The sequence below is a fragment of the Lissotriton helveticus genome, chromosome 12 (assembly GCF_964261635.1).
Source record: "Lissotriton helveticus chromosome 12, aLisHel1.1, whole genome shotgun sequence".
Lineage (NCBI taxonomy): Eukaryota > Metazoa > Chordata > Amphibia > Caudata > Salamandridae > Lissotriton > Lissotriton helveticus.
In genome coordinates this window covers 126,438,265-126,465,680 of record NC_136073.1, presented here as the reverse complement: position 1 = coordinate 126,465,680, position 27,416 = coordinate 126,438,265, and the positions used below count along the sequence as shown (strand labels likewise).

Here is a 27,416-nt window from a genome sequence, read left to right as displayed (position 1 = left end):
GAGTGGATATGGCTGCGAGATACCCACAAGGACGACCTCCAAACCTACCACAGAAGTGTTCAAGGGACATCCTTGATGTGCACCAGCACTGCCCGAGTACATTAAATCAAGCACCCTTTTTTGATATTATTATTTTTTAATGAAAGTTAATGTTTCTGTTTATTGTCTGGACTCGGACAGGAATGAAGATCATGAGTATTGGATTGAGTATTGAGGAAGGGTTAATTATAATAATCCATAGTGGTCCTAATGCTGGAGTTACCCTTAGATCATCACAATCAGCTGTTTGTAAGAAAGCTGAATATAAGAGTGATGATGGCTGGTGCTCACAGACAACGGGGTTAGGTCATTCGCACCTCTTCATCCTCTCTCTTCTTTGTTATCAGAGCCTAGTGGAAGAGGAATGCATATAGTTTCCCGCAAGAGTGGTCACCTGGGCGGTATAACTGCATAGTAGTATGTTGCCACAAATCCACCACAATGCTTACTGGAAGAAGGGCATCTCTCCTACACCAATTACCCTTCCAATCGTGTACTGTAGTTTGTAATAATACATAGGATCTGAACGTTCAGGCAACACAAACTAAGGAATTGGTGTCCAGACTGATTCCAGATACCCCCAAAGGAAATTTAGCCTTTATACCAGCTAGCTTACAGTGCCACTATGAGCCCCCTAACATTACCAAGGAGCAAATAGTTTCTGGCAACTATCGAGCATCACAACCCTTGATCCTTTAGGGATCATGGAAACAGTGCAGTACTTTTCACTCAGTAAATCGTGCTCACTTAGTCTCAGAGAGATACACAGAATAAAAATGGGGATGTTTTCAATAAGCATATATTTAACCAGTGTGATTCTATTATAAAGCATGTTTGCTTCGACAATCATTAGACATAAACAGATATATAAGATTGCAAGCAACATAAAGGTAGATTTCTACCATGGTGCTAACACAGTAAATATATGCAGCCATATAAAATACATGACAATAATCACACGTACTCCAACGATGCAAACCCTATCTAAGTGTACCTAGCATGTATGTAGCGGTAAAGCCAAACATCCCCCTAGGAAAGAGTCAACCCCAATACCTGATGGGAGAGAAAGAAGGACCCCGTCATGGTCTCGAGGTGGACACCTCGCAAGGGATGTCAGACCACTGCGTGCTGGAGCTTCTGCAGGCCGGGACCTCAGCGTCTAGTGTCAGCATGAAAGCTTCTCTTCTGGTTGCCCAGTGAAGATAGCGTTGTTTTATACCCAAAAAGTACCCTCAGGGGTTCTACCTAGATGTGTAAAGGTATTGTGGGTCTGTCATTCAAGGATGTTGATAACGGTGACTTTTGTACAGAGTTATTATACAGAAGATGGTAATCCTGCTGTGCATGTCCTAGGCAGGGGATTAGGATATGATACTAAGAATCCTCATATATAATAAATTAGGCTAGTTTTTGAAAACCACACAACATTTATTCGGCACATAACTAGGTAAAAGGTCAGCGCCAGAACTGTTATGTAGAGCAAGGTAGGACAAATGTAGGTAAAAGGTTGGGCAGCTACCTAGGCCTATATTGTGGTACATTGGGGCTCATAATAAATAAATTGAAATGGACTACTGCCCAACTGGCAAACACTTTGAATAAAAGCTCGTGCCCTCACCTGTTCCAGCATGTTAATGGGCAACGTTGGCACAGACTTGCGTGGAGCATACTATGGACTGTGGGCTGCTCTTTGACATGGTGTTACGAACTAATCCTGAAAAGTCTTGTGAACTTCTGCTGGCCTACTCTGTGCTTGCCATGCCAGTGTGGACGCCCCAAGCTGCAATGAGTCCAGAGAAAGCTGGACAGAGAGCCAAGAAACCTTCTCTATCCCTCACCAGAGACCGGAAGAGGACAGCAGCTGTACAAAAATGTACCTACATTTCCAGGTGAGTGGAGTCGGGATACAGACTGGTAAAAACTCTCACCATGGACTATCACCTATCTGTTTTCACATTTGTGGGCTGTCATGGCCTTGCCATTTCGTGCAATTCAACATGGCTTGAAGCACTGGCCCACCTCCACCTTCAGTTGGCCTAGGTACTGGAAGAAGAGTCCCTAAACCATATGGTGAACCCCCTGACCAGGCTGCCTGTGCAGAAATCCAGCAAGACTGCCTTTCCTGCTGACTAAATTCCAAGCAGAAGCCCTTTGGGGTTCACTGGGCTTATCTTTCCTGCCTTTGTGCTCCCACAACCTAGATTTGTAGTGAGGGTCAGAATTGATTCTGCCTTTGTTAGCGACTAATCCTTGTCTTTCCTGGATATTGATTCTTTGACCCAGTGCTGAGTCCACCTTCCTGTCATGTGGTAACAAACTTTTAAACCCTAATTTTTCATTTTTAGGTCTCGCATAACAGTGCACATGCGCTGTTACTACGAGGGGTATTGTATGCAGTAAAGGGCTTGGAGCCCCACCATCAATTACCGTTTGCAGGCTTTATTGTCAATCACTGTAGCTGCAACCTAATTGGCCACCATACGTCTGACATCACTTCCTTTTACTTTTCTGCTATAAACATAAACAATGGTCCTTAAAAAATCAAATACTAACAAGATAAATATAGACTGAAATCAAGACTGTATTTCACATGTTCAGCCGGACAGTAAATTTAATAATGCAAAACTTTAGACCCATGTTAAACAGCTTTGCGCATTAATCCATTGTGTAAAACAAGTGCACTGTCTGTTTATACTAAGCTTGAAAGAATTTGCAATTGACAAGCTATACCTGTTTTGCAAAAAATGTCTTTTTGTATTTTGTTTGTACGTGTCATGTCTCATGTAGGATACAGGATTGTGTCCCACTACATGGATGTTCTCAACTACGGTTGTCTAAAAGTTTCGCATTATTGAATTTACTGTCCGGCTGCACATGTGAAATATAGTCTTGATTTCAGTCTATATTTATCTTGTTAGTATTTGATTTTTTAAGGACCATTGTTTATGTTTATATAGTCTTGCTACCCAAGGTCCTTATTTACCTTGAGGGTTTCCCTTGTTGTATTTGACATTTTACTTTTCTGCAGCACAGACAAAGTACTAATTAATTTAGTTTAATTTGATTCCATCTGCTACTGGTGCTGTTCTTCTGCCTCTATTAACATTATGTTTTTATCGTTTTATGTCGGCATTTAAGTTACTTTGTTTTTATTGATTCAGATCGGCATTTAAATATATTTTCCACATACATCTGCATTTCTTTTCTCTTCGGCATTGTATCACTGAACTTGTGCTTTGGAGAATTTATTTTCGGCAATAACTTTTTTAGGCAAGACGGTTATTTTTCCACACGCATCAGCATTGCTTCTCTTTCTTTTTAGCTTTTCAGATCAGCAATTTGTTTTACACACACATCAGCATTGCTTCACTTTCTTTTTATCATTTCACACGCCTCGACATTGGCAAAACACATTGACAAAGCCAATAGCTCTTGCCAATGCTTGTTTGACTTATAACCCTAAGCAGTTTAATTAAGTGGGTTTTCCGTACAAAACCCCCTAAACATAAACACTGACAACTCAGATATTAATGATTAACTGTGTTACTGAAGTTGTTTCAGATTGTCCAGAACATACTGTGTTTCTGGTATTTTTTTTTACTTGTTATCCATATCAGCTGGTGATTGCAAACGTACAATGGGATTTTTTTCTTTCGGATAGAGCAGTAGTTAGAGCTCCTCTCATTGAATAACGTTGTTCTTTCTTTCCTTAGAAGGAGGATCACAATCCTTGCAACAGTGAACATTTGTTTGAGAACAGCACAGTGAAAGCAAACTTTTTAGTAACTGCAAACATTGTTTTTCTGTTTTCAGTATATGTTTATTGCAATTTTGATTCAATACTTTGTATTCGTTATTGATTTGTGTATATTATATTGTATTATTCCTCACTGTTTATTTTACTTTTTACAGTGTATATATTTTAGGGTATTAATACATTTTACTTTTAACTAAGATGTTAGGCTGAAAATCCATGTTTGTTGCCATTGTGATAACATGGTTATATTATGTAATATTTTGAAATGTTATAAAATGTAATGTTATTTTGTGTGCTCTCACCCACGAGTGTATTCTGGTGCTGCGCAGGTGTGTGGGCCTAGCCCTGCCTATGGTAAGCTGGTTAATTGAACAGCAAAAGTCAAACCTTCATCTTCCTGCAGATTTCAAAAAGAACAGAGAAGGCTCTGATGTGGCGTGGGAGGTCAATCTGGAGCAATGTAAGAGAAGGCTAATCCTCCTGATCTGGTTATATGCATGCATGGGATGTGTGCGAGAAGGAGGCCTAAATTGTGTAGTTCCTTGAATGTGTGTGTGAGGGTTTTGAATTGAATGTGTTTGTGTGCCAGGAGCCAGTGTAGTTCCCTGAAGTGTGGTGTGATGTGAGTTCTGCATGGGAGGTTGAGGGAGTCTGTTTACCAACTTCTGGGTGGTTTGTACAATTCTGGTGAGTTGCTTGACAATGCCGGTGTAGAGGGTGTTCCTGTAGTCCATCTTGCTGGTGACAGGTTTGTGAGTGACAGTATTTCTAGTGTTGTGCTGGGCAGTTTGAAGATCTTAGCAAAACCAAAGGGGGTCCCAGAAAGCTTGATTCCGGTCCAGGGAAGACATGGCTTGGCAGTTTGGGCTGGACTGTTCCCATGAGGCACAGGGTCAGACTGATTTGCATATGGCCATGTCTGACCTGGGGTGGCGGAGTGAGCTAAAGAATGACGATGAATTAAACCCAGATCAGTTGACTGGGGGTGAGTGCTTGCAATGTTCAACACTCCGACCATCATCCCCGTTGGTTTTGCTTAGTTTGAAGATCTTCCCATCATCTTCAGGGTATGGAAGCATTTTGCAGTGAAGGTGTACTGCACTGCACTCCACAAGGGGTTTCGCGTAGAGGGTAGAGCAGGGGTCTCCAACCTTTTCTGTAGTGAGAGCTAATTCTGCTGAAGGAAAGTCCTGCCGAGCTACTAGCCTATTTTATCACTGTAAAATGCTGATGATATGTATTAATATTACACTATAACCACCCTAAGAACGATTTATGTGTAGTCACCACCCACACATTCCTGATGAAGTTATCAGCAGAATGCTAGGAAAACGTTTTTCAACATTAAATGCTTGCAATCAAGTAAAATTCAAATCATCACATGCTGTGTGCCACAAAGTGTACTACCACAGCACTAAGTCTCCCCAACTCAAATTGAATTATCATTCAGCTAACAACTTTAAATGTGTTTTAGAATTGTAATATTTTGTCTTCATTAGCATTAATTTTTAAAAATATACATATTTGCTATCAAAACCACTTTCCAATTTGAGCAATCAAACTCAATTTTCCAAAAGAATGTTTTTTTCAGAAAAAGCATAATTTTTTTCTTAAAAATCAAATCAGTTTTCATTGTTAGAAAATACACAGTCCCTAAACATCAGCTTTTCGTTTTCATTGAGTAACGCCATGTGAAAATGCCTGATGGATAAATTCCACTTCAAATACCCAGGAATTGGAATCATAGGCCATGCTTGCTCACCATAACACTATAAATGCATCTGTTATGCTAAGAATGTCCACCATTAATCCGGGGTTACCACTGTGCCAAAGCTGGATGCCCAACACATATCAGTTATGGACATTATTATGGGAGAAGCAGTTGCCACTCTGTCAAGAATGGCTAAAAGCAAGCCAGTCATGCTCTTAATATGTCAGTGATGGCAGCAAGTATGTAATTACTAGACTTGTATGTCCAAAATAGTCAAGGCTGAAAATATTATGGCAATGGCACAATTATACCATGAACTGGCACAATTGCATCAGAGATAATACTCTTATGATGGGGACCAGCATACATATTTGGCAGCCCTTAACACTAGGAGTAGCTTTAAGGAACCAACACTATTTATTAGGGAAGGACACAATGTCACACACCCACACAAAAATGAATGTGATGCTTCTAATTTTCTCTGCCCTGGATGCATACTCTCTTCCCTCAGCTCTTTGGTTGATCATGAACCCAACCAACACATTTTCACTCTAGTTCTTGCAGTCACACACTTTTGTGGGTCAGCCCTGGTTACTGCTGCCACTATTCCTTGATGTCACACATGGTGTGACTGATTGAGCAGGGCATATAACATGGCCAATCTCCTCCTTAGGTAAATTTAAAGTGGATAAAGATGGTTCATGTGACAGACCCATAGGCCAACACCGTAGCCTCCACATGCTTCAACACCCTCTGTATACTTCGCAATACCTTTAAATGGATCCCCCCGAATCCAGGAAGACCGTCACTCTTGCACTCATCACCAGTAGGCTGGACTACCGCAATGCCATCTATGCTGGAATCAACAAATCTCTGCTCCACAAACTTCAGACCATCCAGAACGCTGCAGCCAGACTCGTCCTCAGCATTCCATGACAAGACCACATCACCCATAACCAACAAGACCTCCACTGGCTCCCCTTAAAAAGAGAGTGACCTTCAAGCTGCTCACACACACCTACAAAGCCCTCCACAACACCGGACCCCAATACCTCAACGAAAGAATCTCCTTCTATGCCTCCAAGAGAAACCTCCGCTCTGCTGACCAGGCCTTGGACGAATTCACCCGCATCAACAGAGCCAAAACAGAAGGCAGATCCTTCTCCTACATCGCGGTCAAGACGTGGAACAAACTCCCCCTCAGCATCAGACGAAACCCCACACTTAAAGCATTTAGGAAGTGCCTCAAGACCTGGCTTTTCAAATGACCGGAGCTGCCCAAATGCCCCCCCCCCCCAGCGCTTTGAGATCCTCATGGCTGAGTAGTGCACTCTATAAATCCCTGAGTGATTTATTGATAGGCCAACAGAGTGTGTGTTTGAGTGTTATCAAGAGTTCCTGCCATTGGTTTGGCTGTCTGTAACTCTTACGGGTAATGAAACGAGCAGAGCTACCTTCTTTAATACACACAGAATCCCTGAGATCAGATTGGTTTGGCTTCACCTCTGAGAGCTACTTTGAGGGTGCTGGTGAGCTACCAGTAGCTCCCGAGCTACTGGTTGGAGATGCCTGGGGTAGAGCATCCTGAGATACAACACCACCATATATAAATAAAGTAGCACACTGCAAAGGATTTGCCAGAGAGTGCTCTTCATTCATGAAAGGCAGCACCATGAGAGGGTTTCCTTAAGTGAAGCAGTACTCGATAGGCATGGGGCAGAGCTCAAAGTAACAGCAGCACCCCAAGAGTATGTGTGTTTGTGAGGGATGGTGGGGAATCCAGAGGCGAAAACACAGTCTAAGGAGAGGGAAACATAGCAGTGCGCTCAAAATGACAAGACAGCACGAAGAAAGGAGAGAATGCTACCCTGATGAGGACATGAATGTTGCAGTCGCAGCATGGGCAAGCCCCCTTTTCGGAGGGCAATACCCCAAGAGAGAACTGTACCATGGGTGAGACAAGAAAGCACATTCTAAAAACAAGAGAGCAGCAGTCTCGAGGAGGAAACACGTGGATTCAGTCGGCAACAGTGGTAGAGGTAGGGAAAAACTGGCACATTGAGAAGGATATGCCCTAAGACAAAGTGTGGGTAGCATAGTAAGGAGTGAGGAGCCGGTCAGTGCACTGAGCAGTGTGAAGGAGACCAGCATACCTTTACTAGAGCAGCAGTACCTTGGGGAGCAAAGGGGTGGACAACACCCGGAGGAGAAATTGTTACTAATTCGTCAAAGTATAGATATGGGCCATTGGGAAAATTATGTTGGAGGCTATTGGCCTAAAGGTTTAAAGCTGGGTGGACTAAGAAGGATTGTCTAAAACTGTCTAAAACATGCCTGCAGACAGACACTGTGTTACTCGGATTCTCACAAATTACTGTAGTAGGCAAGGGTTTTGGTAGTAGTTTCTCCTTTGAATAAGCCACTGAGTTTCAAAGATTTGGACTGTGATCGTCCTTGTTCGACCTTCCTAAGGAGTTTTGCCAACTGTAAACTTATAGGTATTAGAAATGTAGGCTATATCTGATGCCTGCCTTGTTAGAAGGCTTATGCCTGTTATGGAAGGTTTAATGATAAAGATTTTAAGCCTGATTACTTTTTTGTAATGAACCAATTTTGAATGCCATAGGATCCAGTGGCCAATAAATGCAAGAATGACGTAAATGAATGGGTACATTTCAAGTCCTTGGCGATATGGACGGCCCCAATCCCATTGCTTGGTATGTTAACCCCACCCATACCTTGGTCGGACCCTCCAGGATTTCGCGATTTCGCGGTTTGCCGCGAAATCTTCACTTATGTAAAAATATCGCAATTTTTACAAAAGTGCCCGCGAAATCGTCACTTTTGTAAAAAAAAGCAGCGATTTTTACAAAAGTAAGTCTCAGAAAATGCCCCCATTGTCAAAGCTCATCATTGTTTATGCTCTTGCCTTGCAGTCTGTCTCTAACTGTTGTCCCACTCCTTGCGGATCCTCTATAAACTTCTGAAAATTCCGATGTTTTCTCTTTTATGTACCATGGGAAAGTTTCCTACTGACAGCGCTAGGCGTGGCAAGTAAATGTCAGCTACTATATCAAATATCAATTCATGTATCAAAAGCGACGTCTGGGGTGGAATAGGTATCTAAAAATTACAAGGGGATTGATGACAGTTTAAGATACCTCACATAATGAAGGTAACATATTCATATGTGTAAAGCTTTACACTATTACTACTGCACATCTAAGCATGGTACAAGTATGAATTCTGCAGAATTTTACAAGTGATGACTGACAGTAAAGGCTTCAGCCAGACTGCCGTAAGGTTTTTTGTAATAAATTTAGCAAACCGATGTCATCGCAAAAGCTTATTTTCAATATTTTCTTTTTTCTTTTTTCATGTAATTATTGACAATTGTCTCACTCAGCTCTGATAGTGAGGACGAATGTGAGCATTTTGCATGAAATTAAATATTTTAGGTGATTAGGGTATGTTTTCAAAATGTAAGAATTATTTTCATCTTACCTTTATCATGCTAAACTCAAATGAATATGCTGCAAAGGCTGCAAAATATATTTATTTCACTGCACGCCTACGAAGAGACTTTCTATACTCATTCTGCCCACTGAAGAAGTATTTAAAAACCCACCAAATGGGATTTGGCCCTTTACTTAACTTCTTTTTAGGTGGATTGTTCTGGCCTTGTTTACTTCGATACTTGCCAAGAAATGAAAATAAAATTGAAATAACAATTGTATGCAGGTGTGTAATATAGATGTTCACTGGCAACAAGTTTGTTATTGTCCCCATGTCTTTGTAACTGTTGAAACCTACAATCTGACTATAAAACTATGCAATTCTGATTCCATCTGTAAGTTACAGATGGAATCGGAATTGCCTAGTTTTACAGTCAGATAGCTGTAATCAGACCCTCCAGGTACATAAGTGCCCGCAAAAGTGAAGTGGGCTCATTTGCAGATTATGGCTTGTGAGCACAACTCCTGTGCTATCAAGCCTCTTAGAATCTACATGCCAGGAACTGCACAACGCAGTGGCATATGAGTATGCCAAGTGTGCCCATGAGTAAGCCTGGACGTCTGTGGATGTCAAAAGAAGAGATGCATTATTACACCAGGGCGCACAGCTTCCAAACATTTTAAATCTACCGCAGGATTTGAGTGATCAACAATTGTTTTGCAGTTAGAACGACCTCAAGGACCATTGCCGTTTGCAAATGTAAAGTGCTGCAAAAATGCCGCTAAATTTCCATATTTGTGCTGCTAAATTTGCTAATCCATGCCGCTATATCCTGGGGGGTCTGTTTGGTGTGTCTGCCCTGCACCCTTGCTTGGTGTATTAGCTCTACCCGAAGTTCAGGTCTAGTTGTGCCCCTGACCTGTACTGTAATCCATCACTCCCACAGGATAGGAACTGTATGTAGTACTCTGTATGAGCACTGATGAGAAGCAGCACCAACCCCTGCTATATTGTCTAACAAATTGCACAACAACTTGTGTACGACAAAAATCTGTAGCCAAATGAGGAGTAGCGCGCCACGTGTCCAAATAGCGCTAACCTCACCAGGGATAGAACGCTATGGAAATACACACATTAAACAGTTTCTGTTCGAGGAATAATTCATATTTCCTGCCTGATCGTCGAGTGACTGTCATTGGCCCTGCCACTCACTCCTGAGTCCACGTCTCATGTTTTTTGCCGCAGCCCCCAAAAATGAGAGTTCCTTAGATAATCTGTCCCCATTTCAATCACCAACCTGATTTTGAAGATGTGGCTCAAGCAGAGAAATATTTGTACATATGAACACAAGGGGGCAGCGGAGGTATTCTTTAAAAAATGGAAGGTGTGTAGGATTTCCTTCTTCCCTGTGAGCGCTGGAAGCAAATACATACAACATACATCATTTTTATGTAATTCAGTTTATTAGTTATTTTCTTTTTACGCTGCACTTTTAATTAAAATGTTAATTGCCTCCCCAAACAAAAAAAAATTGAAAAAGTGTGTTGCATTGGCCGGGAATCGAACCCGGGCCTCCCGCGTGGCAGGCGAGAATTCTACCACTGAACCACCAATGCTTACGGCTCACAACTGACATATAGTGTATATATCGTGTAGGCAGCGACGTGGACGTATGTGCAATATTTGATATGTAGGTGTGTCTTCACAAATGTTCATTTCACCCAGAGTCTTTGCTGGGTCTCTACAGCCTGAGAGTACTTTATGCCCACTAGTATTTAGGGGTAAACCTTGACCGCCAAGAAAGCCCTTAAACAGCAACGTGCATAGCATCTAAACACGCCCGGGACGTCTCTAGAGAGACTAAAAGGGTTCAGGGTGTGTGAGCGCCCCCCTCCAGGGACTTGGCTGTTAATAGTGGAGCATATGCACTGATATCAGGCCCGTCTGAGGGCCGCGGCAGCACCACCTACAGGTGTCTTTTACCACACAACCGGGGGCAGGCGACCTATTTCCCTTGCTTGCATTTAGGGTTTATGTAGTATGCCTTTGTTAGTGTTCGTTATGGAGATTTTATTCACCTCAACAACAGTATTAAGGAGGTGAAGCAAACGAGCGCGGCGTCGGTTTTGAGTCTTGAAAAATATTTTCAGCTTTTTCAGAAAACAATATTCGGTTGTGGTATTATATGCTTCTGTTTATTTCAATATTTAATTTCTGTTAGGTGACAACTTGTTTTATTCACAACAAAGCAATCATCCTAAAATGGCCGCTAATGCAACGAATACCACAAAGGAATGGGAGAACTGTAGTGGACAGGGTAGGTCACATAAACCGCGCGGTCTCGCAACTAAATATCAGTCTCTGTGGCGCAATCGGTTAGCGCGTTCGGCTGTTAACCGAAAGGTTGGTGGTTCGAGCCCACCCAGGGACGGGGATGTTTTATTTGGTTTTAGTAGCCCTGCAAAACTCCAATTACATTATCAACTTTACTCAGTTTTCTTTTCATTGCAACATTGCTCTGCATGCACCCTACACATGCAAGGCATAGGACTGCAGTCTTTCTTAGGTGGAAATTGAGCCCATTTTTGGGTTTCTGCAGTAAGAACCAGGAATTGGTACTCGAATGAGAATTTGCGTAGAATCATCTCTGTTCTGTTTCAGACGAGCAAATACATTTTGTTAATAAATTCTTTAGTCAGCTCTGAAATATTTTTAAAGTGATTTCTGCTTGCATTCGCCTTTTCACCTTTATACTTAAAAGAAGACAAAATATCAGCGTTTGCTGAATTTTCAATTTTTTAAATGACCTTGACATGAAAATTCCCACCATGTACGTAAAATACTGGCTATGTGCTGACATTAGGCCATGAAATAGTATGTTGTGGATTGTAAAAGCAGGCTTTGAAATGACAGAACAACGAACTACACGGAAAGCAATCTAAAGGAGTCTCGAAATAACTGCATTTCTCAAGCTGGCTCGTAGCTTCTGATATTGTATTTGCATTTATACAGTAACGTAATCCCGTGTATACAGTACCGTAATACCGTGTATATAGCGCCTTTTCCCACCATCAAAGCATTAAGCACGCTAATTCAGAACCTAAGGTTAGTGGTTATTGTATTGTTTCTGCATTTATACAGCTAATCACACTCCTGATAAGGTGCTGAAGAACCCTGCGGATGTGTAACACGCTACTCTGTGGGAGTGCAATGATGGGAAGAGTGTGTTTGTGATGGAGCCTACATGGGTAGCACAAGTGGCCAGTGGCGGCACCTCCGCTAGGGCGGAGGATCGTTGCCTTACTGCTTTTAATCAGTGCGAAGAAGAAGCATAAAATGATCATAACTTTAAGTTATTATCATTTTATGCTTCCTGCTGCTTTGCGGGTGGGTGGGCGGAGCTACTCTGCTCTGGGAGCAGGGCAGGGGAGGAGTGGTTTGCCCGCTTCTAAGTGTGCAATGACTGTTTGGTCATCTAGGCCGTACAAATCAGTAATGCGCACTTTTTCTGGTTTTCCCTGCAGGCTGCATTACAGCCTGCATGGAGAACAAGCCCAGGCTCCCATTCCCTGGTTGAGCGTCCAAAGAGGACGCTCAGAACCAATCACAGTGCTGCATTGCAGCTTTGTGATTGGTCAGTGGGGCCTGCCTGTGCTTCCGTGGGTGACAGAGAAGAGAGAGTGGACTTTATTTTATTTTTTAAAATAAAAAAAATTATGCATGCTGCGTGCGGCCCGCCTCCCACGAGCCTTGCCGGCCACTGCTGGCAAGTGGTGCAAGTGGTTGATTATGCAGGCAGGGCTTAGCGAACTATGTATGCCTCGTGGTTTTGTTTGTTGGTATTTTGGATTTGGGTGTGGTGTGTTATGTTCGGTCTGGAGATAGATGCATTTGTCTAATTTCTGGGTAGTGTCCTTGATAAGTGCTCAAGGTGCAGTTGGGGTGTGCGCAGTGTCTAATTTGTAAAACTAATAAGCGCCAGGGCCCGCATTAGGAGACCACTGCAGCTTGCACCACACATTGCCCCGTCAGTGCTGTCAATGACAAAGTATGACAATTTAGACTATTTCAAGCGCTGAACGCTATAAGAATGGCTTGAGCGGTAGGTATTAGTCCTTTTTTTATGTATATTGAATAAACAACTGTTGGTGTGCTAATTTCTAAATTTGACAGACAATGCAGCCATGTTGCAGGCTGTCTTAAGTGCCAGTGTTGACAATTAGGTGCTGCTGCCGAGCACAGGCTCAAATTAAGCTCTGGGTGTGTGTTGAACGCAAGGGGCCTCATTTATGAAAAGTGACGCATCGCTGCATGAAAACAGCGATACGTCAGTTTTCACTGCACCCTCCTTGCGACACCAATGATGCGTCATATTTACAGTATGACATATCATTGCGTAAGGAGTTACAGATACGTCAGTATTTCTGACGTATCTGTATGGCGCAAAAGTGACGCATTGCTGGAGTGTGTCACAAAAGTGACGCAACTCCAGCAATGTATCCTTTCACATGGGGCAAGCCCCATGTGAAAGGGCCTGCGTCAGTCTTACACCTGCTGTGAGGCAGGCATAAAAATTGACGCATTTGTGCCCTAGAAGTGGAGCAGTGAAATCTCATAGATTTCACTGCATCACTTCTACGACCCTTTATTGTGTCAATACGCCCCCCTTGCATACATTGTACCTGGCGCAGGTATAATGTGGCACAGGGGTTTACAAAGTAACGCATCTACATTGATGCGTCACTTTGTAAATATGGCGCAACAAGGCGCATTTTTAACGCCACTGGTGCGTCACAAAAAGTGATGCACCAGCGGCGTAAAAGTGACGCACAGCCTCATAAATGAGGCCCAAGATTTTTAGCCATTATGGGTTTGAATGTTTTCAAAGTGAATCTTGTTACAGTGGAAGAGGAAGATTTTCTGTTCATTTTACATGGGAGGTGGGATGAGTGCTGGGAATGATGGAGGTCAGAGTTTTATGACGAGATCACTGAGGTGGGTGCTGTACTGCTAATATGAAGGTTGCATTGAAGAACAGTGTCCAGGTAACAGCCTGTGATGTGGGAGAGGTTGTAGTACATTATTTTGAGATTAAGACTGCCACATACATGGCCGGACTGGCTGTAGCGGGCACCAGGCTTTTTCCCGGTGGGCCGAAGGCTGGGGCAGGTTTTGAATCGGTCAGGCTGTTTTGTCACTGGGGGCTAGTTATGTTGCTGTGCTGCAATATGTGCTCCCTGTAAAAAAAAGCGCAGCAGCAGTATTTCCCACCAGCACCAACCCCCCCAGGATCAATCCGACATAGTTGCCAGGGCTGGTTTGCGTTCCCAGTCCAGCCCTGGCCACATAGATCTACAAATTATGTGGAAGAGGGGATTGAGTCTTCTACTAGCCAGAAGTTGAAAATGTCCACCAATAGTTATGTGATTGGGAATGAGGAAGAACTCTGATAGCAGCACTTCTGTTGTGCCAAATGGCAAAAGCATGCTATTGTTATGCAACTTGCATAGGGTATAGTCTTGATGCTTAGGTTTATGATTTAACAGGATCTGTTGGTGGGCAGGTGGGTGCTGGGTGCAGTGGATCATGGATAGTGATGCTATTATTCTCCTCTACCCACCAGTCTACTGTTTTGTGAAAAGGTGCAGTGAGGGGGCACCATGTGCTCAAGAGTAGAAGACAGCTGTCACAGCAAGCAGCAATGATGCTGGCTCCAAGAAGGTATATCCAAAACAAATGTATTAAGTGACAGATCCCTGCACCTGGCTATCATCAACCTTTCAGAAGCGGCACTCAGGGACTGACTTCACGATTACAGGAACAGTAATCAGGGCCTAGCGACTTCCTCATCTTGAACCACTGAAACGGCTGCCCTACCTAACACCTGCCATCTACAAAGTGGCATTGCACAGGAAGAATGAATCAGAAGCCCTCTTCTAGGCCGGACCTCACAGCTGCGTCTCCTTCTTCCCTAACTTCAGTGTCTGGGTCTCTACCTTCCAGCCATAGAAATGCACACAATATATTTCCAGTGTCTAGAGCAGGGGATAAACGAGGGGCTATCTAAAATGGATCCCACGTATCCCAGTACTCAGACTTTCATCACACAGAGTCCTACTTCCACACAGGTACTACACATCCACTGCACATAAATGAACTCAATATACACAAGGAATGTGAGTTCAAAAGTCTGGACTTCACATAAAAATGGAACTTTACACAAGGGGGGGCCAGACAGCTGCACTCTTCTTTGACATAAGAGGAAAAGCCTGGTCATGCTACTGATTCCCCTGCCCCGGTGTTTTTAGGTTGAGCCTGGGCAGCGCATGAGCTGCTTTGAGGCATGATGTATTCAAGTATGGACTTGATTGGGTCAAGTCTGCACAGCACTGGCGCTGCTCTGCGAGCCATGCTGTATTCGAGTATGGACTTAAAGCTCTGCCCACTCTCTGCCAATATTTTTCATTGGCTTGTGTCATTGTCCTTTGTAAAAGCTGGCTTCTGATTCTTTAATAGGCTTGTTAGTCCCTCCTTAGTACCACCTTGTCTTCTCTGTAACCTCCCATGATGAGTGGCCCTTTGACTTCCATTGTTACACAGTATATCTTATTTAGTCTGTAAGCACTATTTTCTTTAATGAGTTTCTCCTACTGCAGGCACAACATGCTTTCATGCAACATTCAGCGCACCATGCGCGCTTTCACTTTCCAAGCAGCCTAGGACAATGGCGGATGCTTCTTTGACTAGGTCTTGCATTTACAAGAGTTTGAGCTATTGGCATTGTAAATGGCAATGCCGTTTACTTAGTTGTTAATTATCAAAACAGATCAATAAAATGCATGGTCATTTACAATGTCAATAGCTTAAACTCTCTCAAATGCGAGACCTATTGCATTGCAAATGCTTGTTTACAACAGTCACAGACAGCAGCATTCACTATGCACAGTCAGCAGCATTCTAGTTACTTCATGTTCACCCCAGAGTCCCCGCCCCTCCCTATGTTGTGACGTCTTCAGCAGAACACCCACTGAGGCTGCAGAGAAGCAACATAATGGATTCTTGAACAGCACACGTCATCGAGTAGTCGTGGCCGAGTGGTTAAGGCGATGGACTAGAAATCCATTGGGGTCTCCCCGCGCAGGTTCGAATCCTGCCGACTACGAAGACTTTTTTGTCTTGCCTTAAAATAAATGTTAGATATTAGCTTTCTAGATCGACATTTTTTACAGACCTACACGAATGAGACGCTTTTATGTGGACAATTCCGAGAATGCGTGCCTACAATTAAGTGCAGTCTGTATGTAGTTTCGCTGCATTAGGTGCAAAACCCCTAATTTTCCAGATTTGGGATGTTCAGTCACGTCCTCGGACAGAGAGGAGAGACACCCAGCACCTGCTGAAGCCCTGATGAGCGGGTGAGTCCTGGGGTCCGAGTGATATAAGAAGGTTCGGGATGAGGGAGAGGTCAGGGGAGTGAGTCTTGTCGAGGGAGTGGGGTGTAGCGATGAACCCACCGAGCAATGAAGCAAAATATGCACTTCAGGAACAACACTCGAAGTTGGGGTGAAGTCGTGGGGAGCCGTGCTGAGGGACCCTGGGTAACAAGGAGGACAGTCAATGTATGTCAGTCCTTGAAATACATTTCCGGGTTTTGTACAAACTCTGCTCCAAAGAAGTTAATAAAACTGGGATTTTTTTTGCTGCCATCTTTCCTAGTCAGTGTTAAGGTAGTTTAGGGGCTCAAAGCCCATGCAGCAGAGATCTAATGTGTTTTTGAGTTTTGTGTGGCTGTCACCTATTGTTTTATTTTACTTTTTCATCTATCTCCTTTGTATCTGTAAGGTGTAAGCATGTATATTTCCTCATGTAACCTACTTGGTTGTATTGTGAAGCGCTCTGACACCTTTTGGTAAAGTCCGCGCTATATAAAATTGCATTAAATAAATAAATACAATCAGTGGGCATTGAGCCGAGGCGGGCAAGGCAGCAAAATGTCATGGGTTCCCTATCAGCATTAGTAGACACTATTAAACAAACACAAGGCAATCTTACATAACAAACCAAGGGGGGTTTACAAAACAAACGAGCAAGTGGTTGGTATCTCAACCCATACTCTAACATGGTAAAACAAATAGATGTTGAACACATAATGTAATAATGTTGGTGTTTAGGTTAAATATTACGTTGTCTCTAAAAACAAGCGGCATTTTGTACAACGTTTACACAAGTTACACTGAGAAGGGTTTCCTGAAATCTGTACATAAATAGTTCATCACATAAGGAGCAGGTCAGCACTAGAGTGATCAAAAGTGACATGAATTATTAATGAAGAAATAATATTACAAAATGTGCTGCATTGTTCCGCAAAATGTGCCTTTTTTGGGGGATAATGAAATCAGCTCTGCATAATTTGGTCTTCCCATGCCGCACAATTCCAACTGCACTGTTTATGATTTGTTGTCGACCGAGAAACCCTCCTCCGTTATTTCAGAGTTTCAGCAGGGCTGTGCTCCTGACCCCTGATTCAGTGGCATGGTGGGGTAGTAGGTGACATGATGACCATTGAAGACTTCTTAGGTTGACCCCTGAGCTCACCCTGACATTTATCAGCCCCCTAGCAGCTGCACAGGAACAGGGAATGGGCAAATTATGCAAAAGACAGAAAGTCCACAGGTCTGTCACAGCCTTATTTACTTTCGGTTCCTGCACCGGCCTTTGTGACTGCAGCCGCTGCCCCCTTCATGGGATCTGTTATGATGTGTGTCTTCTCTATGGCTCGTGTGTCCTCGTGGATACACTGTGGTCTCGTGGATGCCTGTGTGCATTCTGTGTTCTTTTAGACTGTTAGGCTGACGGCACTCGAACAGTGTCAGTTGCACTGGACTGTCGAGGTGGTCGGATGCCAGGTTGTGCTGTTTGTTGCTTACAAATAAAACTTACCTTCAATCTACGCTGATCTCGTCTGTCATCTGCACGAACCATCACAACATTTTTGGCGACGATGCTTGAAACAAAACTTGCGGCGATTCCTGTTGTTTTTTCTTCGATTTCTTGCACAGCCTGGTAATCCTCATCGCTTCTTGGATTTCCGTGCGGTCTTCACGTTCCGACATCTCCTGATGTACTGTTTCTGTATATTTCAGCTTTTATGCTGTTTTTCTCTTCTGGTTTGTGCGGAGCGTGACCAACGGCTGACTTTGTATCTTTCACGTCAACTCTTACGTCATTGGAACGCACGTTTACCGTGCAACGCAGCACTTTTCAGCCATCTTATTTCTTTCAACTTGTGGCTGGCGTGCGTAACGCATCGCGTCATCAACGTGCCTCCATTTTGTTTTCTTTCAGCGGTGACTTCACACAGAATCCAGTTTTCTTCGTTTGTTGCACATCAATTGTTTTGTGCAGTTATTTCCACGTTTAAGGTAGTGTATTTTTACTTCGCTACAGCGCTCAGTTCCTTCTCAAGTTTTGTTCATTTTACTTTTTGAACATCTGTCTTTCCTTTCGGATTGGTGATGGAATAACGGTGATGGATCAAGCCCTGATCTTTGGACTGGGTAAGAGTGGTCTGCTTAATTCAGACACTCTGTTCATCACCACCCCCTTTTCTGTATCGTTTTTGGCCACTATAGGTGTGGCAGGGTATACTCAGACATGAGTCCCTTTCTCACTGCTCCATCAGGATTCAAGCAAGCCGGGCCGAAGAGGCTGAAATGCCAGAAACCGGTCCCCGGTAGCTTGTCTCCTTTCTGGTGAAGAATTGGCTTGGTAGTTTGGTCTGCCCTGTTCCCATGATGCACTGGGCCAGGGACAGACTAATTTGCATATAGCCAGGTTCTGAGCTGGGATGGGGCAGTGAGATAAATAACGGTGATGGATCAAGCCCTGATCTTTGGACTGGGTAAGAGTGGTCTGCTTAATTCAGACACTCTGTTCATCACCACCCCCTTTTCTGTATCGTTTTTGGCCACTATAGGTGTGGCAGGGTATACTCAGACATGAGTCCCTTTCTCACTGCTCCATCAGGATTCAAGCAAGCCGGGCCGAAGAGGCTGAAATGCCAGAAACCGGTCCCCGGTAGCTTGTCTCCTTTCTGGTGAAGAATTGGCTTGGTAGTTTGGTCTGCCCTGTTCCCATGATGCACTGGGCCAGGGACAGACTAATTTGCATATAGCCAGGTTCTGAGCTGGGATGGGGCAGTGAGATAAATAACGGTGATGGATCAAGCCCTGATCTTTGGACTGGGTAAGAGTGGTCTGCTTAATTCAGACACTCTGTTCATCACCACCCCCTTTTCTGTATCGTTTTTGGCCACTATAGGTGTGGCAGGGTATACTCAGACATGAGTCCCTTTCTCACTGCTCCATCAGGATTCAAGCAAGCCGGGCCGAAGAGGCTGAAATGCCAGAAACCGGTCCCCGGTAGCTTGTCTCCTTTCTGGTGAAGAATTGGCTTGGTAGTTTGGTCTGCCCTGTTCCCATGATGCACTGGGCCAGGGACAGACTAATTTGCATATAGCCAGGTTCTGAGCTGGGATGGGGCAGTGAGATAAATAACGGTGATGGATCAAGCCCTGATCTTTGGACTGGGTAAGAGTGGTCTGCTTAATTCAGACACTCTGTTCATCACCACCCCCTTTTCTGTATCGTTTTTGGCCACTATAGGTGTGGCAGGGTATACTCAGACATGAGTCCCTTTCTCACTGCTCCATCAGGATTCAAGCAAGCCGGGCCGAAGAGGCTGAAATGCCAGAAACCGGTCCCCGGTAGCTTGTCTCCTTTCTGGTGAAGAATTGGCTTGGTAGTTTGGTCTGCCCTGTTCCCATGATGCACTGGGCCAGGGACAGACTAATTTGCATATAGCCAGGTTCTGAGCTGGGATGGGGCAGTGAGATAAATAACGGTGATGGATCAAGCCCTGATCTTTGGACTGGGTAAGAGTGGTCTGCTTAATTCAGACACTCTGTTCATCACCACCCCCTTTTCTGTATCGTTTTTGGCCACTATAGGTGTGGCAGGGTATACTCAGACATGAGTCCCTTTCTCACTGCTCCATCAGGATTCAAGCAAGCCGGGCCGAAGAGGCTGAAATGCCAGAAACCGGTCCCCGGTAGCTTGTCTCCTTTCTGGTGAAGAATTGGCTTGGTAGTTTGGTCTGCCCTGTTCCCATGATGCACTGGGCCAGGGACAGACTAATTTGCATATAGCCAGGTTCTGAGCTGGGATGGGGCAGTGAGATAAATAACGGTGATGGATCAAGCCCTGATCTTTGGACTGGGTAAGAGTGGTCTGCTTAATTCAGACACTCTGTTCATCACCACCCCCTTTTCTGTATCGTTTTTGGCCACTATAGGTGTGGCAGGGTATACTCAGACATGAGTCCCTTTCTCACTGCTCCATCAGGATTCAAGCAAGCCGGGCCGAAGAGGCTGAAATGCCAGAAACCGGTCCCCGGTAGCTTGTCTCCTTTCTGGTGAAGAATTGGCTTGGTAGTTTGGTCTGCCCTGTTCCCATGATGCACTGGGCCAGGGACAGACTAATTTGCATATAGCCAGGTTCTGAGCTGGGATGGGGCAGTGAGATAAATAACGGTGATGGATCAAGCCCTGATCTTTGGACTGGGTAAGAGTGGTCTGCTTAATTCAGACACTCTGTTCATCACCACCCCCTTTTCTGTATCGTTTTTGGCCACTATAGGTGTGGCAGGGTATACTCAGACATGAGTCCCTTTCTCACTGCTCCATCAGGATTCAAGCAAGCCGGGCCGAAGAGGCTGAAATGCCAGAAACCGGTCCCCGGTAGCTTGTCTCCTTTCTGGTGAAGAATTGGCTTGGTAGTTTGGTCTGCCCTGTTCCCATGATGCACTGGGCCAGGGACAGACTAATTTGCATATAGCCAGGTTCTGAGCTGGGATGGGGCAGTGAGATAAATAACGGTGATGGATCAAGCCCTGATCTTTGGACTGGGTAAGAGTGGTCTGCTTAATTCAGACACTCTGTTCATCACCACCCCCTTTTCTGTATCGTTTTTGGCCACTATAGGTGTGGCAGGGTATACTCAGACATGAGTCCCTTTCTCACTGCTCCATCAGGATTCAAGCAAGCCGGGCCGAAGAGGCTGAAATGCCAGAAACCGGTCCCCGGTAGCTTGTCTCCTTTCTGGTGAAGAATTGGCTTGGTAGTTTGGTCTGCCCTGTTCCCATGATGCACTGGGCCAGGGACAGACTAATTTGCATATAGCCAGGTTCTGAGCTGGGATGGGGCAGTGAGATAAATAACGGTGATGGATCAAGCCCTGATCTTTGGACTGGGTAAGAGTGGTCTGCTTAATTCAGACACTCTGTTCATCACCACCCCCTTTTCTGTATCGTTTTTGGCCACTATAGGTGTGGCAGGGTATACTCAGACATGAGTCCCTTTCTCACTGCTCCATCAGGATTCAAGCAAGCCGGGCCGAAGAGGCTGAAATGCCAGAAACCGGTCCCCGGTAGCTTGTCTCCTTTCTGGTGAAGAATTGGCTTGGTAGTTTGGTCTGCCCTGTTCCCATGATGCACTGGGCCAGGGACAGACTAATTTGCATATAGCCAGGTTCTGAGCTGGGATGGGGCAGTGAGATAAATAACGGTGATGGATCAAGCCCTGATCTTTGGACTGGGTAAGAGTGGTCTGCTTAATTCAGACACTCTGTTCATCACCACCCCCTTTTCTGTATCGTTTTTGGCCACTATAGGTGTGGCAGGGTATACTCAGACATGAGTCCCTTTCTCACTGCTCCATCAGGATTCAAGCAAGCCGGGCCGAAGAGGCTGAAATGCCAGAAACCGGTCCCCGGTAGCTTGTCTCCTTTCTGGTGAAGAATTGGCTTGGTAGTTTGGTCTGCCCTGTTCCCATGATGCACTGGGCCAGGGACAGACTAATTTGCATATAGCCAGGTTCTGAGCTGGGATGGGGCAGTGAGATAAATAACGGTGATGGATCAAGCCCTGATCTTTGGACTGGGTAAGAGTGGTCTGCTTAATTCAGACACTCTGTTCATCACCACCCCCTTTTCTGTATCGTTTTTGGCCACTATAGGTGTGGCAGGGTATACTCAGACATGAGTCCCTTTCTCACTGCTCCATCAGGATTCAAGCAAGCCGGGCCGAAGAGGCTGAAATGCCAGAAACCGGTCCCCGGTAGCTTGTCTCCTTTCTGGTGAAGAATTGGCTTGGTAGTTTGGTCTGCCCTGTTCCCATGATGCACTGGGCCAGGGACAGACTAATTTGCATATAGCCAGGTTCTGAGCTGGGATGGGGCAGTGAGATAAATAACGGTGATGGATCAAGCCCTGATCTTTGGACTGGGTAAGAGTGGTCTGCTTAATTCAGACACTCTGTTCATCACCACCCCCTTTTCTGTATCGTTTTTGGCCACTATAGGTGTGGCAGGGTATACTCAGACATGAGTCCCTTTCTCACTGCTCCATCAGGATTCAAGCAAGCCGGGCCGAAGAGGCTGAAATGCCAGAAACCGGTCCCCGGTAGCTTGTCTCCTTTCTGGTGAAGAATTGGCTTGGTAGTTTGGTCTGCCCTGTTCCCATGATGCACTGGGCCAGGGACAGACTAATTTGCATATAGCCAGGTTCTGAGCTGGGATGGGGCAGTGAGATAAATAACGGTGATGGATCAAGCCCTGATCTTTGGACTGGGTAAGAGTGGTCTGCTTAATTCAGACACTCTGTTCATCACCACCCCCTTTTCTGTATCGTTTTTGGCCACTATAGGTGTGGCAGGGTATACTCAGACATGAGTCCCTTTCTCACTGCTCCATCAGGATTCAAGCAAGCCGGGCCGAAGAGGCTGAAATGCCAGAAACCGGTCCCCGGTAGCTTGTCTCCTTTCTGGTGAAGAATTGGCTTGGTAGTTTGGTCTGCCCTGTTCCCATGATGCACTGGGCCAGGGACAGACTAATTTGCATATAGCCAGGTTCTGAGCTGGGATGGGGCAGTGAGATAAATAACGGTGATGGATCAAGCCCTGATCTTTGGACTGGGTAAGAGTGGTCTGCTTAATTCAGACACTCTGTTCATCACCACCCCCTTTTCTGTATCGTTTTTGGCCACTATAGGTGTGGCAGGGTATACTCAGACATGAGTCCCTTTCTCACTGCTCCATCAGGATTCAAGCAAGCCGGGCCGAAGAGGCTGAAATGCCAGAAACCGGTCCCCGGTAGCTTGTCTCCTTTCTGGTGAAGAATTGGCTTGGTAGTTTGGTCTGCCCTGTTCCCATGATGCACTGGGCCAGGGACAGACTAATTTGCATATAGCCAGGTTCTGAGCTGGGATGGGGCAGTGAGATAAATAACGGTGATGGATCAAGCCCTGATCTTTGGACTGGGTAAGAGTGGTCTGCTTAATTCAGACACTCTGTTCATCACCACCCCCTTTTCTGTATCGTTTTTGGCCACTATAGGTGTGGCAGGGTATACTCAGACATGAGTCCCTTTCTCACTGCTCCATCAGGATTCAAGCAAGCCGGGCCGAAGAGGCTGAAATGCCAGAAACCGGTCCCCGGTAGCTTGTCTCCTTTCTGGTGAAGAATTGGCTTGGTAGTTTGGTCTGCCCTGTTCCCATGATGCACTGGGCCAGGGACAGACTAATTTGCATATAGCCAGGTTCTGAGCTGGGATGGGGCAGTGAGATAAATAACGGTGATGGATCAAGCCCTGATCTTTGGACTGGGTAAGAGTGGTCTGCTTAATTCAGACACTCTGTTCATCACCACCCCCTTTTCTGTATCGTTTTTGGCCACTATAGGTGTGGCAGGGTATACTCAGACATGAGTCCCTTTCTCACTGCTCCATCAGGATTCAAGCAAGCCGGGCCGAAGAGGCTGAAATGCCAGAAACCGGTCCCCGGTAGCTTGTCTCCTTTCTGGTGAAGAATTGGCTTGGTAGTTTGGTCTGCCCTGTTCCCATGATGCACTGGGCCAGGGACAGACTAATTTGCATATAGCCAGGTTCTGAGCTGGGATGGGGCAGTGAGATAAATAACGGTGATGGATCAAGCCCTGATCTTTGGACTGGGTAAGAGTGGTCTGCTTAATTCAGACACTCTGTTCATCACCACCCCCTTTTCTGTATCGTTTTTGGCCACTATAGGTGTGGCAGGGTATACTCAGACATGAGTCCCTTTCTCACTGCTCCATCAGGATTCAAGCAAGCCGGGCCGAAGAGGCTGAAATGCCAGAAACCGGTCCCCGGTAGCTTGTCTCCTTTCTGGTGAAGAATTGGCTTGGTAGTTTGGTCTGCCCTGTTCCCATGATGCACTGGGCCAGGGACAGACTAATTTGCATATAGCCAGGTTCTGAGCTGGGATGGGGCAGTGAGATAAATAACGGTGATGGATCAAGCCCTGATCTTTGGACTGGGTAAGAGTGGTCTGCTTAATTCAGACACTCTGTTCATCACCACCCCCTTTTCTGTATCGTTTTTGGCCACTATAGGTGTGGCAGGGTATACTCAGACATGAGTCCCTTTCTCACTGCTCCATCAGGATTCAAGCAAGCCGGGCCGAAGAGGCTGAAATGCCAGAAACCGGTCCCCGGTAGCTTGTCTCCTTTCTGGTGAAGAATTGGCTTGGTAGTTTGGTCTGCCCTGTTCCCATGATGCACTGGGCCAGGGACAGACTAATTTGCATATAGCCAGGTTCTGAGCTGGGATGGGGCAGTGAGATAAATAACGGTGATGGATCAAGCCCTGATCTTTGGACTGGGTAAGAGTGGTCTGCTTAATTCAGACACTCTGTTCATCACCACCCCCTTTTCTGTATCGTTTTTGGCCACTATAGGTGTGGCAGGGTATACTCAGACATGAGTCCCTTTCTCACTGCTCCATCAGGATTCAAGCAAGCCGGGCCGAAGAGGCTGAAATGCCAGAAACCGGTCCCCGGTAGCTTGTCTCCTTTCTGGTGAAGAATTGGCTTGGTAGTTTGGTCTGCCCTGTTCCCATGATGCACTGGGCCAGGGACAGACTAATTTGCATATAGCCAGGTTCTGAGCTGGGATGGGGCAGTGAGATAAATAACGGTGATGGATCAAGCCCTGATCTTTGGACTGGGTAAGAGTGGTCTGCTTAATTCAGACACTCTGTTCATCACCACCCCCTTTTCTGTTTCCTTTCGGATTGAACTTTGAACTTTGTTTTGGTTTACACACATTGACTCTTTCATCGCTCCTCAAGATACTGCCATTGTCATACTTCCTCAACGCTGAACTTCGTTTTCTCACGGTGATTTGCACACCCTTATTTGTGCAGATTTGAAGTCTTGCCTCAGCACTTATTTACTTATTGATTTCATTTCTTGTACTTATATGCTGTGAATTTACACACTGATTTCCCTCACTTATTTTGTGCTCACATTTGTTTATTTACACAAGTTATTTATTTACTTGCTTCCAAAATGAATACTAATGTTGTTACCCCACCTATGTTTTTATCTCTTCCTGGTACTCCTTCTATTGATTGGGAAGATTGGGTTGAGATGTTAGAGAATTACATTGTTGCACTGGATGGCAAACATTCCCATCCTGAGAGGAAGAAAGCTTTATTACTTAGCACACTGGGCAATGAGGGCCAGGGCATTTTCAAGTATTTGCCTGTAGCTATGGGTCCAAACGGTCAACCCATGGATGATGTGTTTAAAGAAGCTCTTACAAGGCTTGAGACCAGATTTGCCAAAGAAGTCAATTTAGTTATGGCAAGATACAGATTTTACACACAACCGCAAGCTGAACATGAAACTATAGATGAGTTTGTCTCTAGGTTGCGTGAATTATCTATTAAGTGTCGTTTTGGTGTCATGAATGATGAACTTATTCGTGACCAGCTCATTGTTCAATGCTGTCACAGAAAGATTCAGGAGAGACTCTGGGCGGCTAAAGACCCGTCTTTGAAGGATGCCATTGATATGGCAAAAGTCATTGAAGAGTCACAGAAATGCATTAAAGAACTTGAGCGACGTGACAGAAATTCTTCAATTTCTTCTTCTTCACAAATTGGCAATGTTGATTTTTCCTCTTCTGGGGATAATTCTGATGTGAGTGTAGTTTCAAAACGTACTAACAAAGTTTTTTCAACTCCGAATTTTGCTTCTAAACCTAAAGGGAAAGAGTTTTGGCGTTGTGGCAGCCAGTTTCATTTGGGGGATTTAAAAAAATGTTATGCTATTGAACAAACTTGTAGGAAATGTGGCAAAAAAGGGCATTATTCAAGGATGTGCAAACAGGGTGATAGTACTGACAGGAGTAAATCTAAGGTTAACGTTTTACAATCTCCTGACAATTTTCAAACTTCTACTAGAGTATTGGTCATTCAACATCATGATCTTGTTGCTGATGTTACTGATATTAATACTCGGAGACTCACTCGTCCCTCCGTAGAATTCACTGTATGCGGCTAAAAAGTGTTTTTGATGGTGGATTCAGGTTCTCTGTTCACTATCATTCCTGAGTCCTTATTCACCAGATTGTGGAAAGATGTGTGTTTGTCCGAAAAGGACATCAGTCCAGTGGGGTATCAGGGTCAAGTTATTGATATTCTTGGCTACATGTTTGGAGTTATCACTTTTGGCTCCAGGAGTGTAGAAGGCAAAGTATATATTGCCAAAGATGGTCCACCAATTCTTGGTTGGATGCACCAATTTGACCTACACATTGTAATTAATCCGAGGTCTCCCAATTGTGTCATGGTTGTGGACGATGACTTGCCAATTGGAGATGTCTTAAACGATGCTTCTGGTGTTTTTGCAGACAAATTAGGTTGTGTCAAGAATTATGTCCACAAAATTGTTCTGAAACCTGATGCTACACCAGTACAACATAAACTTAGGAAAGTGCCTTTGTCAGTTAGGCAGGGTTTGAAAGACTTACTTCGTGATCTACTCGATAACAAAGTGATTGAACCGGTGGAGGTTTCCCCTTGGATCTCTCCGGTGGTTTTGACGCTAAAATCGGATGGCCGTCTTAGGTTCTGCATTGATTTGAGATCTCTCAACAGAGATATAATTGTTGACACCTTCCCGTTGCCTAATATTAGTGAACTTTTGCAGTTGGTGGGTGGTGATAGGTTCTTTTCTAAAATTTACCTCAGAAGCGCCTACCACCAGATCAGGCTACATCCTGACTCAAGACCACTTACCGCATTTATTACAACTGAGGGCACATTCCAATTTACTCGTATGCCTTTCGGATTGGCTTCGGCTGCGAGTGTATTTCAGCGCATGATGTCCAACATGTTTGAGGGATTGGTGGGTGTCGTATATTTTCAGGACGACATTTTAGTCTCAGGGAAGTCCGTTGGGGAACACAATACCATTTTACGTCAAGTGTTGTGCAGATTAGGAAATACTGGTTTGACTGTCAACAAAAGCAAGTGCACCTTTCTAGTAGAGGAAATTGAATATCTAGGTTTCACTATTT

At 44.7% G+C, this 27,416-nt stretch overlaps 3 non-coding genes across 3 annotated transcripts; 2 read left to right on the top strand and 1 right to left on the bottom strand.

Annotated features, from left to right (window-relative positions):
• Positions 1–10,508: 10,508 nt before the first annotated feature.
• TRNAG-GCC (transfer RNA glycine (anticodon GCC)) lies at positions 10,509–10,579 on the bottom strand. The gene has a single exon. It is a non-coding gene; the product is annotated as a tRNA-Gly (tRNA).
• A 741-nt stretch (positions 10,580–11,320) lies between these two features.
• Positions 11,321–11,394, top strand: TRNAN-GUU (transfer RNA asparagine (anticodon GUU)). Its single transcript has one exon. It is a non-coding gene; the product is annotated as a tRNA-Asn (tRNA).
• Positions 11,395–16,043: 4,649 nt separating this feature from the next.
• TRNAS-AGA (transfer RNA serine (anticodon AGA)) lies at positions 16,044–16,125 on the top strand. The gene has a single exon. It is a non-coding gene; the product is annotated as a tRNA-Ser (tRNA).
• Positions 16,126–27,416: the final 11,291 nt, after the last annotated feature.